The sequence below is a fragment of the Rhinopithecus roxellana genome, chromosome 18 (genome assembly GCF_007565055.1).
Source record: "Rhinopithecus roxellana isolate Shanxi Qingling chromosome 18, ASM756505v1, whole genome shotgun sequence".
NCBI lineage: Eukaryota > Metazoa > Chordata > Mammalia > Primates > Cercopithecidae > Rhinopithecus > Rhinopithecus roxellana.
The window spans coordinates 60,724,940-60,741,014 of NC_044566.1; the positions used below are offsets into that span (position 1 = coordinate 60,724,940).

The 16,075-nt window shown below is 41.0% G+C and overlaps 1 long non-coding RNA gene across 2 annotated transcripts in view; it reads left to right on the top strand.

Annotated features, from left to right (window-relative positions):
• The window catches only part of LOC115894576, a 160,747-nt gene that overhangs the window by 8,150 nt on the left and 136,522 nt on the right, over positions 1-16,075 (top strand). The window lies entirely within an intron of this gene.

Consider the following 16,075-nt stretch of genomic DNA (forward strand, 5'->3'; position numbering starts at 1 on the left):
AAACTTCTCTCAAAAATGAATTTTGGCCGGGCGAGGTAGCTCACACCTGTAATCTCAGCACTTTGGGAGGCCCAAGTAGGCGGATCACCTGAGCTCAGGAGTTTGAGACCAGCCTGGCCAACGTGGTGAAACCCCATCTCTACTAAAAATACAAAAATTAGCCGGGTGTGGTGACAGGTGCCTGTAATCCCAGCCACTTGGGAGGCTGAGGCAGAAGAATCATTTGAACCAGGGAGGTGGAGGTTGCAGTGAGCCCAGATCATGCCATTGCACTCCAGCTTGGGCAACAACAGCAAAACTCCATCTCGAAAAAAACAAAAAAATAATTTTAATTACCCTTTTAAATTTCCCGACACTCTTTGTTTTTGCTTATTCACTAGACTAGTTGAAATAGTTTCATTTCTTTCCTTTCCTTTTCTATTTTTCTGTCGCATGACCAGTAAGAATGATATTCCATGGTACCAGGAGTGGTTGAGATGGAAATCACCAAGGGATTGATCTCTGAAGAATCCTGAGGACTGAGTGTTCTAGGGAGATGGGAAAAAATAAAAGCGAACTCCAGTTTTCCAAAGTAAAAAGAGTTCATTTCTGCAAAGTAAGACTGATGAACCTGACAGTGATTCTGAGTGAGGGTCTAGAATGGATTATTCAAAGTCTGCTCCTAATAAAAAGTGAAGACCAATAATTCAGCAGAGGTTATTGAAGAATATAGCATCAGATCGTTCAGAAACTTAATAGACTAGTGAATATGTAGCAGAGATGGCTAATTGTTCCCCAATAAACATTCTCCTCATCTTTTTATTAAAAACACCCACTGAGTTTTAATTGGGAGCATGATGGCTTATATAGAGACTCCACTTTCTGCACTCCACTGTGGCTGGGTGTGGCCACATGACTAGATTCTGGCTAATGGGGTGTAAGAAGGAGCCATCAGTCTGGTCCCTAGATTGCTCCCCTCCACTTTCTCCTTCCTTGTTCTGCGGTCTGAAAGTGGTGAGGGAACATCATTCAAGTAGTCAGAACAATACCCAGGGGACTGTGGAGCAACAGCTCAGAGGGTCCCTGATTCCCTGGATGGCCACATGAAGAAAAAACACCTATCTCCCCCTACATGCTGTATGTCAAAGAGAAATAGGCCTGCATTTTATCTGAGCCACTGCATTTTTAAGTCTCCATGTGATAGCAGCTTAGGTTATATCCTAATCAAGAAAACATGGACGGTAATAAGTCATTTGCTTAGGTCTCTTATGATGTACTTCTATACAAAGAGAAGAAATGTGTGCAAGACAATTACATGAATTTGTAGCTGGAAGAATAATCTTACTCAAGTTGTCCTGATTAACCTAGGTTTGCAAACTATAGCCATCAGGTAGAATTTGACTCTGCATTTTGTTTTCAGTACAGAATGCTTAAAAAAATTACAATTTTTTTTTTGGGGTGTTTTTAGGACAGTATGTACTAACTCATCACAGTTCCCAGTGTCTCACTCCTGCCCCTGTGTTAGTTTATTTATTTATTTATTTATTTTGAGACAAAGTCTCACTCTGTTGCCCAGGCTGGAGTGCAGTGGCACGATCTCGACTCACTGCAACCTCTGCTACCCAGGTTCAGGTGATTCTCCAAAGAGACAGGGTTTCACCATGTTGGCCAGTCTGGTCTTGAACTCCTGACCTCAAGTGATCCACCTGGTTCGGCCTTCTGAAGTGCTGGGATTTGGGATTACAGGCATGAGCCACTGCGCCTGGCCCTCTTTATATATTTCTGTCTTTCTCTTTTCTTTTTTTTTTTTGAGATAGTCTCGTTCTGTTGCCCAGGCTGGAGTGCGGTGGCATGATCTCAGCTCATTGCAACCTCCGCCTCCCGGGTTCAAGTGATTCTCCCGCCTCAGCCTCCAAGTAGCTGGGATTACAGGCTAGTGCCACCACGTCCAGCTAATTTTGTATTACTAGAGATGGGGGTTTCACTGCGTTGGCCAGGCTGGTCTCGAACTCCTGATTTCAAGTGATCTGCCTGCCTCAGCCTCCTAAAGTGCTGGGATTACAGGCATGAGCCACCACACCTGGCCTGTTTGTATATTTCTGTTCCTTGCTTGGCACCTGAAGGCATATGAGTTATTAGAGTAATAGACTATGCTGCTGTTCCAAATACCCCGACAATACTGTGGCTTAAAAATGAAAGAAGTTTGTCTCTCTCTCACCTAAAACCTGTAGGTAGACATTCCCAGTCAGTAAGTAGCTGTACCCCAAATGGTCATGAAGAGCCTTAGGTTCCTTCCAACAAGTTGTTCCCTCATCTTCAGCTGGTTGTTTGCATGGTTGTAGATGAGTCACAATGAATGACTCCTGCTGTCAGGAAAGGAAAGCAAATCAAACAAGCAAACATGAGGGAGGCATGGACCTATTTTAAGTGTAGAGTTTGGTGAGTTACAATGAATATATACACCTGTGCAAGCACCACCCAAATCAAGATCCAGAATTTAGGTTGTCAACTTCTTTTTTGAATTCATTGTTTCGGTGAAGATACTTTGCCCCTGAATTTGTGGATAGCATTAAGCCAAGAAGAATAACAATCATGTTGGGTAGCATGAGAATCTAAAGGCATCTTAAGAATCCAGATATATGAGATGAATATAATTTAGTGGGGGTAAGTGCAAGCCTTGCCCTTAAATTAAAAAATCAACCTCAGGCTGGGCAGTGGTGGCTCAGGTGTATAATTTTAGTGCTTCGAGATGAAGGTGAGAGCATCACTTGAGGCCAGGAGTTCAAGATCATCAGCCTGGGCTACATAGTGATGCTACATCTCCACAGATATTTTTTAAAATTAGGTGGGCATGGTGGTGTGTGCTTGTAGTCCCAGCTACTCAGGAGGCTGAGGTGGGAGGATTGCTTGAACCCAGGAGTTTGAGGCTGCAATGAGCTATGATCGTGACCAGCCAATAACCAGAGTGAGACCCTGTCTCAAAAAACAAAAAAGGTAAAGAAACGAAAAGTCAAATTCACAAGGTAAAGAAAAACATACAAAACAAATGTGTAGCTTAATAAATCACATAAGAGAATATTATTGTAGCTACAACTCAGCCAACTAATCAAGAAATGGAACATTTCTAGGCCCCACTGTTGTAATCACAGCTCCCTCATATCTGCCTTAAGTAACTACTAGCCTGACTTATAACAATTACTTCCTCACACTTATTTATAGTTCTATCACCTAAATACATGTTCATCCTTAGATATTATCATTGAATCTTCCCCATTTTGTAATTTGATACGTCTTTTTTAGTCTGCAGATTCCTTTTCTTTTTTCTTTTCTTTTCTTTTTGAGACAGAGTCTCGCTCTGTTGCCCAGGCTGGAGTGCAGTGGCGTGATCTCGGCTCACTGAAACCTCTGCCTCCCAGGTTCAGGCGATTCTCCTGCCTCAGTCTCTCGAGTAGCTGGTATTACAGACATGTGCCACCACGCCCAGCTAATTTTTTCTATTTTTAGTAGAGATGGGGTTTCACCATGTTAGCCAGGATGGTCTCGATCTCCTGACCTCATGATCTGCCTACTTTGGCCTCCCAAAGTGCTGTGATTACAGGCGTGAGCCACCACACCGGCCTACAGGTTCCTTTTCTATCCCGTTATTTTCTTTACGATTTTTCTATTGCAGAACTGGCACTTTTTGACCAATCGAGTTTCCTACAGTCTGGATTTTGTTGACTGCATAATACTTATTGTTCAGTTTAACAGTTGTCTCTGTCCTCATTATTTCCTGCAAATTCATAACTGGATTCAGGTACTTGATCAGACTCAGGTTTGATTCCTTTGGCAAGGAGGTGGTAGTGTTCTTTTAGCAGGAAAAATATGTTATCTGGTCTTTCGTCTTTTTGTGGTTTCAAGAGCTGCTGATATGTAGGGCCTAAATCTATTAATTTATTAAGGGTTTCAAAATAGTAATATAACCAAAACAATTTTGGTCATTGTTGCTTTATTGTTTTACTTGTATTACTTTTAAGAAGGTACACCTCCTCTAATCTATAATTTGATTATCATAAGTGTACAGTTAATATAATTAAGACAAATAAATGTGCAGTTAATGTAATTAAGGCAAAACAAATGCTTGCATTTTTATTTATTTAGTCTTTTAAGAAAATTGTTTTCCTAATATCCTCCAAAGGTGACTAGTTTCTTTGATAGCATTATAAAGTCTTAAGTTTAAGCATGTTTAATAAGTGCAGAGTTAGGGAGTCTCCAAGACCACCTTCATTTCTGACACCAAACACACTGTTCAGGGGTTTCCAAGACCACCCTCCTTGCTGATTTCAATTTCAAGTCTGGGGGTTTCCAAGGCAACCCCCGGGTTTGAGAAATTCCCTGGAAGGACTCACAGAACACATTGAAGTCTGTTATACCCATAGTTATAATGATATTCTGGAAGAGGTCCAGATTAAAGTCAGTCAAAAAAGCAGCACATAAATCAGAGTCCAAGTAAGCTCCATGTGTAGATCTTATATTTGTCCTCTCCCAGTGAAGCGGTGGACAGTGCTACATGCTTCTAACAAGACTATCACTTTCTTTTTCTTCTTATAAGGCCACTAATTTCATCATGAGGAGCCTACCCTCGTGATCTGATCTAACCCAAATTGCCTCCCAAAAGCCCCATCTCCAAATACCATCTCACTGGGGATGAGAACTTCAACATAATGAATTTTAGGGGGACATAAACATTCAGTTCATAACATGGGCTATATAGATGGGCCACAGGTGGTTATCAACTCCCTAAACGTTTATATTCAAAGTTTTATACGGGTATGTTCATTTTCCTAGTAGGAGTTTGGTTCTCATTGACATCCGAAAGTGATTACTAACCCACGTTTTAAAAACCGCTTTCATAAATTATGAGCTCCTTGCAAAAGGGAGCACATCTTACTCCCCCTTTCAATATGAGGATAAATGAATGAATAAATGTTTCTCTTTTTTAGAAGATATAAAGTAAGAAGAATCATTTGAAAAGATATAAATTTTTCCTCCTTTTTCTATTACTGTTTTATATGATTTTCCTGGAAATTTGAGTTTGTGGAACAGCTGTGAGTTTATTTGCCATGAAAATACAGAACCAGCTGTAGAGAATATGAGAAGTGATAGGCGTGGGGGGTACTGAAAAGAATATATAGTATATATGTGGGCAAATGGAAATCTTGTAGGCAAGTTAAGGGCAAGAATTTCTGCTGTCTTTTCACCTTTAAGAAACTTCAATTGATTGTCTTGGTCCACTTAATCTGATAGCAACTTCTTTACTTGTTCCAAATGATGTCATTCTAATGGTAGAATAAAACTAGAGGTGCTGCAACATTAATGATTAGTTCAATAAATTGCAAAGTTGTCTCAGGACAGGCATGGGGTCAGGGTAAAGTGTTTCTGTCAGATTTGAATCATCTTAGCCAGCTTTGCAGATTCAGTTATTTCCAGCTAGCACTTTTCTGCTTTCATTAGAATAAAAGACATGTGACTGCTGAAAGAACCATGTATATGGCTATATTCTAAAACGCAGCTGCAGCATTTTCAGCTCTAGGTAGGTTCCTGAAGCTTTGTGTTCTGTACCCACGGCCCTCAACGTGATTCAGAGCTGGACTCATTGAATTTTAAGAAATTAATCCTCAGAAACATTAAAAATAGGTAGACCAAACTCTGGAGCTCTGCTGAGAAAAATTACACGTACACTTGTTAGCTAGGCAGCCTAGAGGGCTCATAAGGGAATTGGCCAGCAGGGAAAGGCCTGTGGAGGTGAAAATCAGGGCCGCATTGTCCCTCTACGTGTGCACAGTGTAAAAACCTCTAACAGCATGTTTCTCTCTTAACAATTTATTGATCTGAAATCAGGTTAATTTAACTCAACAGCCTTTTTTTTAAATTTTTTTGCGATGGAGTCTTGCTCTGTCACCCAGACTGGAGTGCAGTGGCACAATGTTGGTCAACTGCAAGCTCTGCCTCCTGGGTTCACACCATTCTCCTGCCTCAGCCTCCTGAGTAGCTGGGACTACAGGCACCCACCACCACGCCCAGCTAATTTTTTTGTATTTTTTTAGTAGAGACATGGTTTCACCGTGTTAGCCAGGATGGTCTCCATCTCCTGACCTCGTGATTCCACCTGTCTCGGCCTTCCAAAGTGCTGGGATTACAGGCGTAAGCCACCGTGCCCGGCCAACAGCATTATTTTTATTCTTATTTTTATTTTTTTGAGATGGAGTTTCGCTCTCGTTGCCCAGGCTAGGGTGCAGTGGCATAGTCTCAGCTCACTGCAACCTCTGCCTCCTCAGTTCAGCCATTTTCCAGCCTCAGTCTCCTGAATAGCTGGGATTACAGGCACCCACCACCATGCCCAGCTAATTTTTGTATTTTTAGTTAGATGTGGGGTTTCGCCATGTTGGCCAGGCTGGTCTCAAGCTCCTGACGTCAGGTGATCTGCCCACCTTGGCCTCCCAAAGTGCTGGGATTACAGGCATGAGCCACGGTGCCTGGCCTCAACAGCCATTTTGAAGGCGGATTGATAAAACACAGCTTGAGGGGTATAGATAGCCAAGAAGAGGGAGCATTCCCATCTTGGTTGGGATTTAGTGGTTGAAAGTTTGTAGTTAAGTATGTCCAAGTCTTCTTAGCATCACTGGGCTGAATTGTCCTTGGCTTCTCTCTTGCACACAGCCCCTCCTTTGCTACCCAGTGGGCCAACGGTGGTCTGGCAGTGGCTTCACGGTGCTTGGAAAGTAACTCTAAGGAGGTAGCTCCCTATGCTTCAGGTTTGCACAAAGATATGAGACCTTATACATTCCTTGTGATATATTTATGTATTTCATTACTTTTTTCCTGTGGACTATGTATTTCTAAATGATATATTTCTGTAACTGCCTTTTTTAATGAACACCTACCAAGTTCTATAGTAAGAGGCTCTAAGTATTTTATCGTTAAAGCTTCTGATTTGAGATCATGAAAAAATGCCTACTAAAACCACAATAGGTCAGGCACAGTGGCTAGCACCTGTAATCCCAGAGACTTGGGCCAGGAGTTTGAGACAAGCCTTGGCAACATAGTGAGATCCCGTCTCTACCAAAAAAAAAAAAAAAAAAAAAAAAAAAAAATAGCCAGGCATGGTAGCACACGCCTGTAGCCCCAACTACTTGGGAAATGCAGGAGTGAAGATTGCTTGAGCCCAGGTGTTTGAGGACTGCAGTGAACTAGGATTGTACCACTACACTTCAACCTGAGCAACAAAGTGGAGCCTTGTTTCTAAAAACAAAACAGGCCAGGCATGGTGGCTCACGCCTGTAATCCTAGCACTTTGTGAGGGCAAGGCAGGTGTATCACTTGAGGTCAGGAGTTTGAAACCAGCCTGGCCAACATGGCAAAACCCTGTCTCTACTAGAAATACAAAAATCAGCTGGATGTGGTGGTGTGTGCCTGTAATCCCAGCTTCTCGGGAGGCTGAGACATGAGAATTGCTTGAACCCCAGCGGGTGGAGGTTGCAGTGAGTTGAGATGGAGTCTCTGTACTCCAGCCTGCACCACCTGGGTGATAGAGCAAGACTGCATCTCAAAAAATAAATAAATAAAAATAAAATAAAACTAAACTAAAGCACAACAAATTATAAACAATTTTCAAGAATATGCCTAAAAATATTAAATTATAAGTTCTAAAGTGCCAGAGAATCAACAAAATGTATACTTTCAAAGAAATTTGGAAATGTTAAAACACTTAAGTATTATAAATAAATATAAATAAAATTCTCAACACTTCTTCCCTCAAAGGAAAGTTGGGTTTAGATTTGACTGTAGACTAAAGATGAAACTGTAATGAGTGGTGAATCAGCTATAGCCTGATATGTCATGGACCAGATTAATGTGTCAGTTGATTTGATCGTAATCTACTTATATATCAGAGCATGAATTTAAAATCTTAATGTATAATTTTAGAGTAAATTATTTTTTCAAAAAAGGAGTCTTAATTTTCCTAAAAATAAACATGAAAAACCTTATCTAAAGCAAAATATACTTATAGCTGTTCATTTAGGATATATTCTAAAATTCCTAGGGACTTTAAAACAACAACAAAAAATTTTTTTTTTTTCAAGACGAGTCTTGCTGTCACCCAGGCTGGAGTGCGGTGGTGCAATCTCGGCTCACTGCAACCTCTGCCTGCCTGGTTCAAGCAATTCTCCTGCCTCAGCCGCCCGAGTAGCTGGGATTACAGGAGTGAGCCACTGCATCCAGCCAACAAAAAATTTTTATAATTAGTTTTTGCTTTATTATTTAGCAATTGTTATTCATAGATTTAATCTGTATGATACTAAGTCATCATTCTGTTTCTGCAAACACACCTTAGCAAAATGAGCTAAGTATTATATAATTAGGAAACAACAATATTGAACTCATTCATAATAGTTCTTTTTCCTGTATTTTTTCAGAAACATTAAGATAAAAGAAACTTATAGTTCATTTTTACTATAATAATTTTTTGTTAGTCAATATTTCTGGTTGACTTATATTGCTAAGACACCAAGTTCTAGCTGTAGAAAATGAAGGCTAAACTACTCAAGTTTAATACTCTTTCATCATATAGTTCTTCCTCTAAATTGGTTAAATCTAAGTATTATTCCTATGCAATCAAACCATGCAGACAGAATTGAAAATATAATTTTGATTTTGAAAGAGTATGCCTTTGATTTTTCTAGAAAATGAGATGTGCATATCTCTAGGATGAATAATTTCCAAGTATGCATTTAAAATTCTTTTAGATATTGATTTTTAAATCATGTTTCAGAAACTATTATAGTTATGCTTACAAACACAATAACAGCCATCTCTGTAGAATTCAGTAATAGCTGTTGGACCAGAGAAATAATGTACTTCATTTTAAAAACAATTTAACATCAGCTATATATGCACTCATACATTTGGATTTTCAATGTTTGATTAATAGAAAAATACATGGAAATAGTCTTACGTGACATTCTAGGAAATTAAACTTTGCTGAGTCATTTATTAGAACAGAGAGACCAAATCATTAATCTGTTTTAACTTTATAGTAGTCAGTAGGAGCTACTGACACAGTTGAATTTTCCTTGAAAATGTTTCTTAATTGAAAAAATACTCAGATGCTAAGTCTAAAAGATTATTAAAAATCATACAATTTATTCTCTGCTTTGTAAAAATTGAGTCATTAGTCAAGACTTTTAAAAAAATTGAATTATTTCTTTCTTGCAGTTGATGGTTATTAATTTTGAGAAACCGATACTGAGCAAAAGTGAATAGCATGCTGATCTTGCAAAAAGTCAAGCTATTGTTTTTATTTTCCTAAGGCTTGCATTTTAATGTTTTTTTTTTTTTTTTTTGAGACGGAGTCTCGCTGTGTCGCCCAGGCTGGAGTGCAGTGGCCAGATCTCGGCTCACTGCAAGCTCCGCCTCCCGGGTTCCCGCCATTCTCCCGCCTCAGCCTCCGAGTAGCTGGGACTACAGGCGCCCGCCACCGCGCCCGGCTAGTTTTTTGTATTTTTAGTAGAGACGGGGTTTCACCGTGTTAGCCAGGAGGGTCTCGATCTCCTGACCTCGTGATCCACCCGCCTCGGCCTCCCAAAGTGCTGGGATTACAGGCTTGAGCCACCGCGCCCGGCCTAATGTTGTTTTCTTTATACATTAATAACTCAGTGAACAAGCCCTTTAGGAATGAAGTTTCATTATAACTCATTTGACTGATTTCAGACATATACATGTACATTAATCACGTGAAGCAGAGCTCCGCGCTTATGTTAATGGGAGATAAAAATATCTCTTTCAGCCGTGTTCATGTATTACATCTACCTGAGGGGCAGGCATAAAGATCATTCTGGAATATGTGAAAATTGGTTAAATCTGTCTCCCCGATCCCCATCCTTTCATTTTCTTCTCTATTCATTTCACTGAATGAGTGAATGACTCTTTTAATCATTTTGGATAGTTAGGACTTTTTGGAAACATCAGAAGGATATGGGCCTTATATTTTCCAATTTATAAGAACAGAAAGAGAGGGAGGAAGAGGATTCTTGCCTATATTGATTTTTATGCTGCAGGTGCCCTGGGAGCTCTCAGTGTGCACATGCCAACACACCCAAGAAATGAGCTGGTTAGCCTGTGTTGTTTGTAGTAGTATCTGAACTTCTCAGTGGTGCTTTCCCACTTAGCGTTTATAACATCTCTATATGTCCCGCCTCACTTCCTGGAGCCTTTCTCTGCCATTCTTCACCCTGTCTGAATGGGAGCTGTGCTTCTCACAGGAGACTGCTGCCTAATGTCACTGCCAGTCAGCTTTCAAACACCGTAGGCAGTATCACTCTTTTCACACAGCTTCGACCTTGGAAAATGCAGAACTGAGGAAGTTTGAAAGCTGCACAATGTTTTTTTTTCAATGTGAAAGTTAAGATACTGTAAGTGTCTTTGAGTACTTATACTTATTACTTATCTCTTGGGTGGTACTTAGCACTTTAATGCATTATTTTTGTCCCACATAGGGCAGTTCTCTTTTAATTTTCTCATTTTGGCAAGTTCATCTTTCAGAACTGCTAGATCACAGGAGATCATCATTGACAGACACTGAAATCCTCTTTGTTCTAAAGCCAAGTATACGACTAGACCAATGAGAATTAAGGAGACCTGAAAGGCTTTTGGCAAGATAGCATCAACATTCCCAGAACTTGGCAGGAAGGAAACTAGCAGGTGAAGACGTCCATTTAAATGATTAGGGTTGGCGGGGGGAACCTCCTCAGGGTGAAGGCAGCCTTTCTAGCAGTTATCTCTGCTCCCACAACCAGCTGGAGTCTAGGCCCCCTTAACTGTCAAGTCCAAAATCTCCACCATTACACTGATGGTAAAAATGGTTCCCACAGACCATTTGCCTTCAGAAGGTTATTATTAACATGCACATGTCACATATTATCTGAAATCAGCCTGTCTCCACCCAGCTTCTTTCTGTAATATCATTTGGCCTGTGGATTAGCTAAATTAGCCTCTAAATACTGATGGCAGGAAAATCCATCAACTATTGGGGTGCGGTACGGGTGGGAAAGAAGTATACATCTGGGTTTGGGGGGTGAAGGCAAAATAATGACACTGGATCAAGCAGGACCAAGGTAGAATTTCAACCATGATAGGTCCATTGCCTGATGTTCATGGCAAGTCAGTACTCTAAGACACCAGGTTGCAGCAGAGAAAGAGGTTTAATCTTAGGGTCACCCAAAACCTCAAATACATATCTCCATGAGGAGTTTAGGGCAAGGGTTTTTAAGGGTTTTGGGGTAGGCTGAAATTTGGAGATCATTGATTCATTGAAGAGTGCAGGGTGACGTCATGGGACAGGGAGATGAAGAAACTGCATTATCATGCAGATTCATTTCCTATGTGAAGGGTCACTGGAATTGGGGATTTGGAAAAAAACCTCTTAAGCAATTCCTAAATGAAAGCCTTATGATTCTAACGTCAGAGATCCTATCTATAAGAACAATGGGGATACAAATTAATTCTTAAACAGATTCTAACGTCGGAAATCCTATCCATCAGGAAAATGGGAGTGCAAATGGTCAGTATCTAGTGCTACCTGACTTTCAATTACAAGGAAGTGGGCCAAAGTGCAGGTTGATCAATGGTTAATTATATGTCTTTCCAGAATTTTTCTTAATCCTGTGAGGATGGCTTCAGGATAAGGAATTTTGGAGGCCAAGAACTTCAAGGGGAGAAAACCTTAAAAAAAAACAGCAAGATCCTAAGGAGAAAAGAGAACAGAGATGAATAGAGAGGGAAAGAGAAGAGCTGCCTGTTTCTGAACCCAAAGAATTGTTGAAGGACAACTGAAATTTAGTTGTGATTTTTGATTAATAATGTATTTTTTAATTCTTTTTGTTTTTTGCCCTCAGAAAATCAGGCAGAAAGAATTTTTTTTTTTTTTTTTTTGAGACCGAGTCTTGCTCTGTCGCCCAGGCTAGAGTGCAATGGCGTGATCTCGGCTCACTGCAAGCTCCGCCTCCCGGGTTCATACCATTCTCCTGCCTCAGCCTCTCAAGTGGCTGGGACTACAGGCGACCGCCACCACACCCGGCTAATTTTTTATATTTTTAGTAGAGACGGGTTTTCACCGTGTTAGCCAGGATGGTCTCAATCTCCTGATCTCGTGATCTGCCTGCCTCGGCCTCCCAAAGTGCTGGGATTACAAGCGTGAGCCACAGCACCCGGCCAAGAATGTGTTTTTTTGAGTACATTGAAATGAGGAGCTCAAAGGTCTCTGAAGGTTACTGAAGGTGTAGAGGCTCTTATTATATCTCTTGATTTTTCTCTCATAGAAATTTACTAGTAAGTGAATTATTACACTAGTCTAAGACTATTTCTCTTCCAGAAAAAGAGAAAGACAAAGATAGATAGGTCTTCTTGATTTTTGACAACTCCTTATGAGCCTTTAGAACTCACATTCTCAGCCAAATATGAGACTAACCCAGAGAAGTATTTTGCTGGAGTGATCTGAATGGTTTAATGCTGAGAAGAATGGATTTAAGAAACAGGCAAAGAAAAAAATACAAAATGCAAAACAAACTCTAGAATCTACTAATAATAAAATATCTAATGTCTTGCACTCTATAGAGTGCTTTCCCCAGATGCATATTATCTCATCTGAAGTCCTCATGACAATAGCTCTGTGAGATAGAAGGGGAGGAATTGTTCTTTTACAGATATTTGAGGTTCAAAAACAATAAGATGCTTGTTCAAGACCACACTGCCTCTCTGTGGCTGATCTGAGACTTGAACTAGACCTTTCGATGCCCAGTGTGAGATTTATGTTCCACTTCTGCCCAAAGCCATGGCAAACTTACATTTTCTTTATGGTATGTCATACGTATCTTCAGAAACAGTCTCAGAGACAGAATTTAGTGTTCAGGCAGTATTATGGAGTGCCCTTGGGATCAACACTTGTGGAAGGGAGAGGGCAGGAGCTGATTAGGCGAGGGAGAAGTGAGCTGGAATGCAGGAGCAGCAGCCTAGGCCAATGCCATGGAGAGATCAGGAGTGGAGATGACCCATCAGAGCTGCCATGCACTGGACTGCACTGGGCCAAAATGGCTGGGCCCACTTCATCACTGAAAGCCAGCTGCCCTTAGGAAGGCAGCCAGGACTAGTACTTTATTGAAGGGCCACGTGGTGAGTGGCACATCTCTGTAGCCACCATGAAGAACAAAGAGGAGGTGAGGTTGTGACTCATCTTGCTTAGCTTCCAAAAAAAAAAAGAAAGAAAGAAAGAAAAGAAAGTCTGTAGTCATCTTAGTGTCGATTAGAAGCTTCTGAGAATGCTTGCTGATAATGGCCATGTAAAAACAGAAAACTCTAGTCTACATTCTGCACATCTCACCATTGTAGTCGTAGCATTGCTTATCTACATTCCAAAAGAAAAGAGGCTAAGCCTCTTTCTTAACAGGTGCTAAAGAAGAGTCAGAATAGAAGGCATTATGCTCAACATGAACATAAGGCATACCAAGAGCATAAGGCCTGATTCCATCATCGGTGTCCCTAGAGCAGTACTTCTCAGTCCTAGTGGGCCTGTCCATCAGGTGGGGATCTTGTGAAAGTGCAGGTTCTGGCTGGGCGCGGTGGCTCAAGCCTGTAATCCCAGCACTTTGGGAGGCCGAGACGGGCGGATCACGAGGTCAGGAGATCGAGACCATCCTGGCTAACACGGTGAAACCCCGTCTCTACTAAAAATACAAAAAAAAACTAGCCGGGCGAAGTGGCGGGCGCCTGTAGTCCCAGCTACTTGGGAGGCTGAGGCAGGAGAATGGCGTGAACTCGGGAGGCGGAGCTTGCAGTGAGCTGAGATCTGGCCACTGCACTCCAGTCCGGGCGACAGAGCGAGACTCCGCCTCAAAAAAAAAAAAAAAAAAAAAAAAAAGAAAGTGCAGGTTCTGCTTTGATGGGTCTGGGGGTGGGCCCAACGTCCTGCATTTGTATCAAGTTGATGCTTTTGGTCCTCTGGCCACATTTTGAGTAGCAAGGCCGCCCAAACTCCTCATTCTAACTTGGTCTTCTTTGACCCAGTATCTTTATTTTGCCTCTACTCCACAAACCAGGGTGAGAAATTTATTCTCTCAAAGTTTTGGAGGCTAGAAATCTAAAATTATGTTGTCGGCAGAGCTATGCTCTTTCTGAAAGCCTTTAGGGGAGGATCCTTTTTTGTTTATTTCACTTTCGGGTAGTTCCAGACATTTCCTAACTGTTGGCAGTATCACTCCAGTCCCTGCCTCCATCTTCCTAAACATTTTGGGAAGTGCTAATCAAGACTTCTAAAAACGGCCTATACCTTCTGACTCCTGACCCTTTTATTATGCTCTTTGCATTGTGTTTTGCTCCCTTTCGTGAGCCTGTCTCCTTCACCCCAAACTTCTCCAGAGCAGGTGTTATAGGAAAGGGGTCCCAATCCAGAGCTCAAGGGAGCATTCTTGGATTTCCCACAAGGAAGAATTCAGAGTGAGTCCATAGAGTAAAGTGAAAGCAAGTTTATTATTATTGTTATTATTATCTTTATATATATTATATTATGTTATATTATTCATTTAAATAAAAGCATGGCTAGTCCATAGACAGAGCAGCCCCGAGGACTGCTGGTTGCCCATTTTTATGTTTATTTCTTGATGATATGCTAAATAACAGGTGGATTATTCATGCCTCTCCTTTTTAGACCATATAGGGGTAACTTCCTGACATTGGCATGGTATCTGTAAACTGTCATGGCGCTGGTGGGAGTGTAGCAGTGAGGACGACCAGAGGTCCCTCTTGTCAACATCTTGGTTTTGGTGGGTTTTATCTGGCTTCTTTACTGCAACCTGTTTTAACAGCGAGATCTTTATGACCTCTATCTTATGCTGACCTCCTATCTCATCCTGTGACTTAGAATGCCTTAACCGGCTATAGAGCCCTCACCAGGATTGCTGTGGTTTGATGAAAATGCAGACCTCTCTCTTCTCCTGTGTGTTCTTTGCTGGTAACTTAATGCTAGTATTTTTGCTAGATAGGGATTGCTGATATTTTGGTTAGTGTTATAAATTTCCAGTGTGCTACGTGTGTTTATTGCGGCACTATTCATGATAGCAAAGACTTGGAACCAACCCAAATGTCCATCAATGATAGACTGGATTAAGAAAATGTGGCACATATACACCATGAAATACTATGCAGCCATAAAAAAGGATGAGTTCATGTCCTTCGTAGGGACATGGATAAAGCTGGAAACCATCATTCTCAGCAAACTGTCTCAAGGACAAAAAACCAAACACCGCATGTTCTCACTCATAGGTGGGAATTGAGCAATGAGAACACTTGGACACAGGAAGGGGAACATCACATACCGGGGCCTGTCGTGGGGTGGGGGGATGGGGAAGGGGTAGCATTGGGAGATATACCTAATGGAAATGATGAGTTAATGGGTGCAGCACACCAATATGGCACATGTATACATATGTAACCTGCACGTTGTGCACATGTACCCTAGAACTTAAAGTATAATAAAAAATAAATAAATACATTTCTAATGTGCTTTAATTATAATAGTTTTATCAGTGATTTAGAACATAATCTTCACTCTTTTTCTTCGAATCTCCTCTCTTCTCTTACTCCCTGAAGCAAATTCTGCCAAATAAAAGACTGCCATTTGCTCAGCCACCTGGAAGTCCTTTCTGAGCCTAGATCAGAACTCTGCCCTCCGATGTGTCCCATTCTCGGAGCAGATTTTACTCCCTCATGTCAGTCACAGTCAAGGGTTTGACTTCACTTCCTATTAACCCTGTTTTTAGCACCAGGAAGAAGGATATCAGACATATTCTTTCTTTTATGAAAGTCTAGTTTCACTCCACATTACCCAAAAGTCTCTATATGGTACATCTTAAATTTGTAAAACAATCTTATCTGAATCTCAGTGTCTTTCTCTAGGTACGGTTTTTATGTTGTTGGATATGTTTTATTAACTGTTTATAATTTACACTTTCTCATGTGGTTTTGTGTACAATTAGATGGCAAGAAAGAGATAATGGCTATGGGAAAT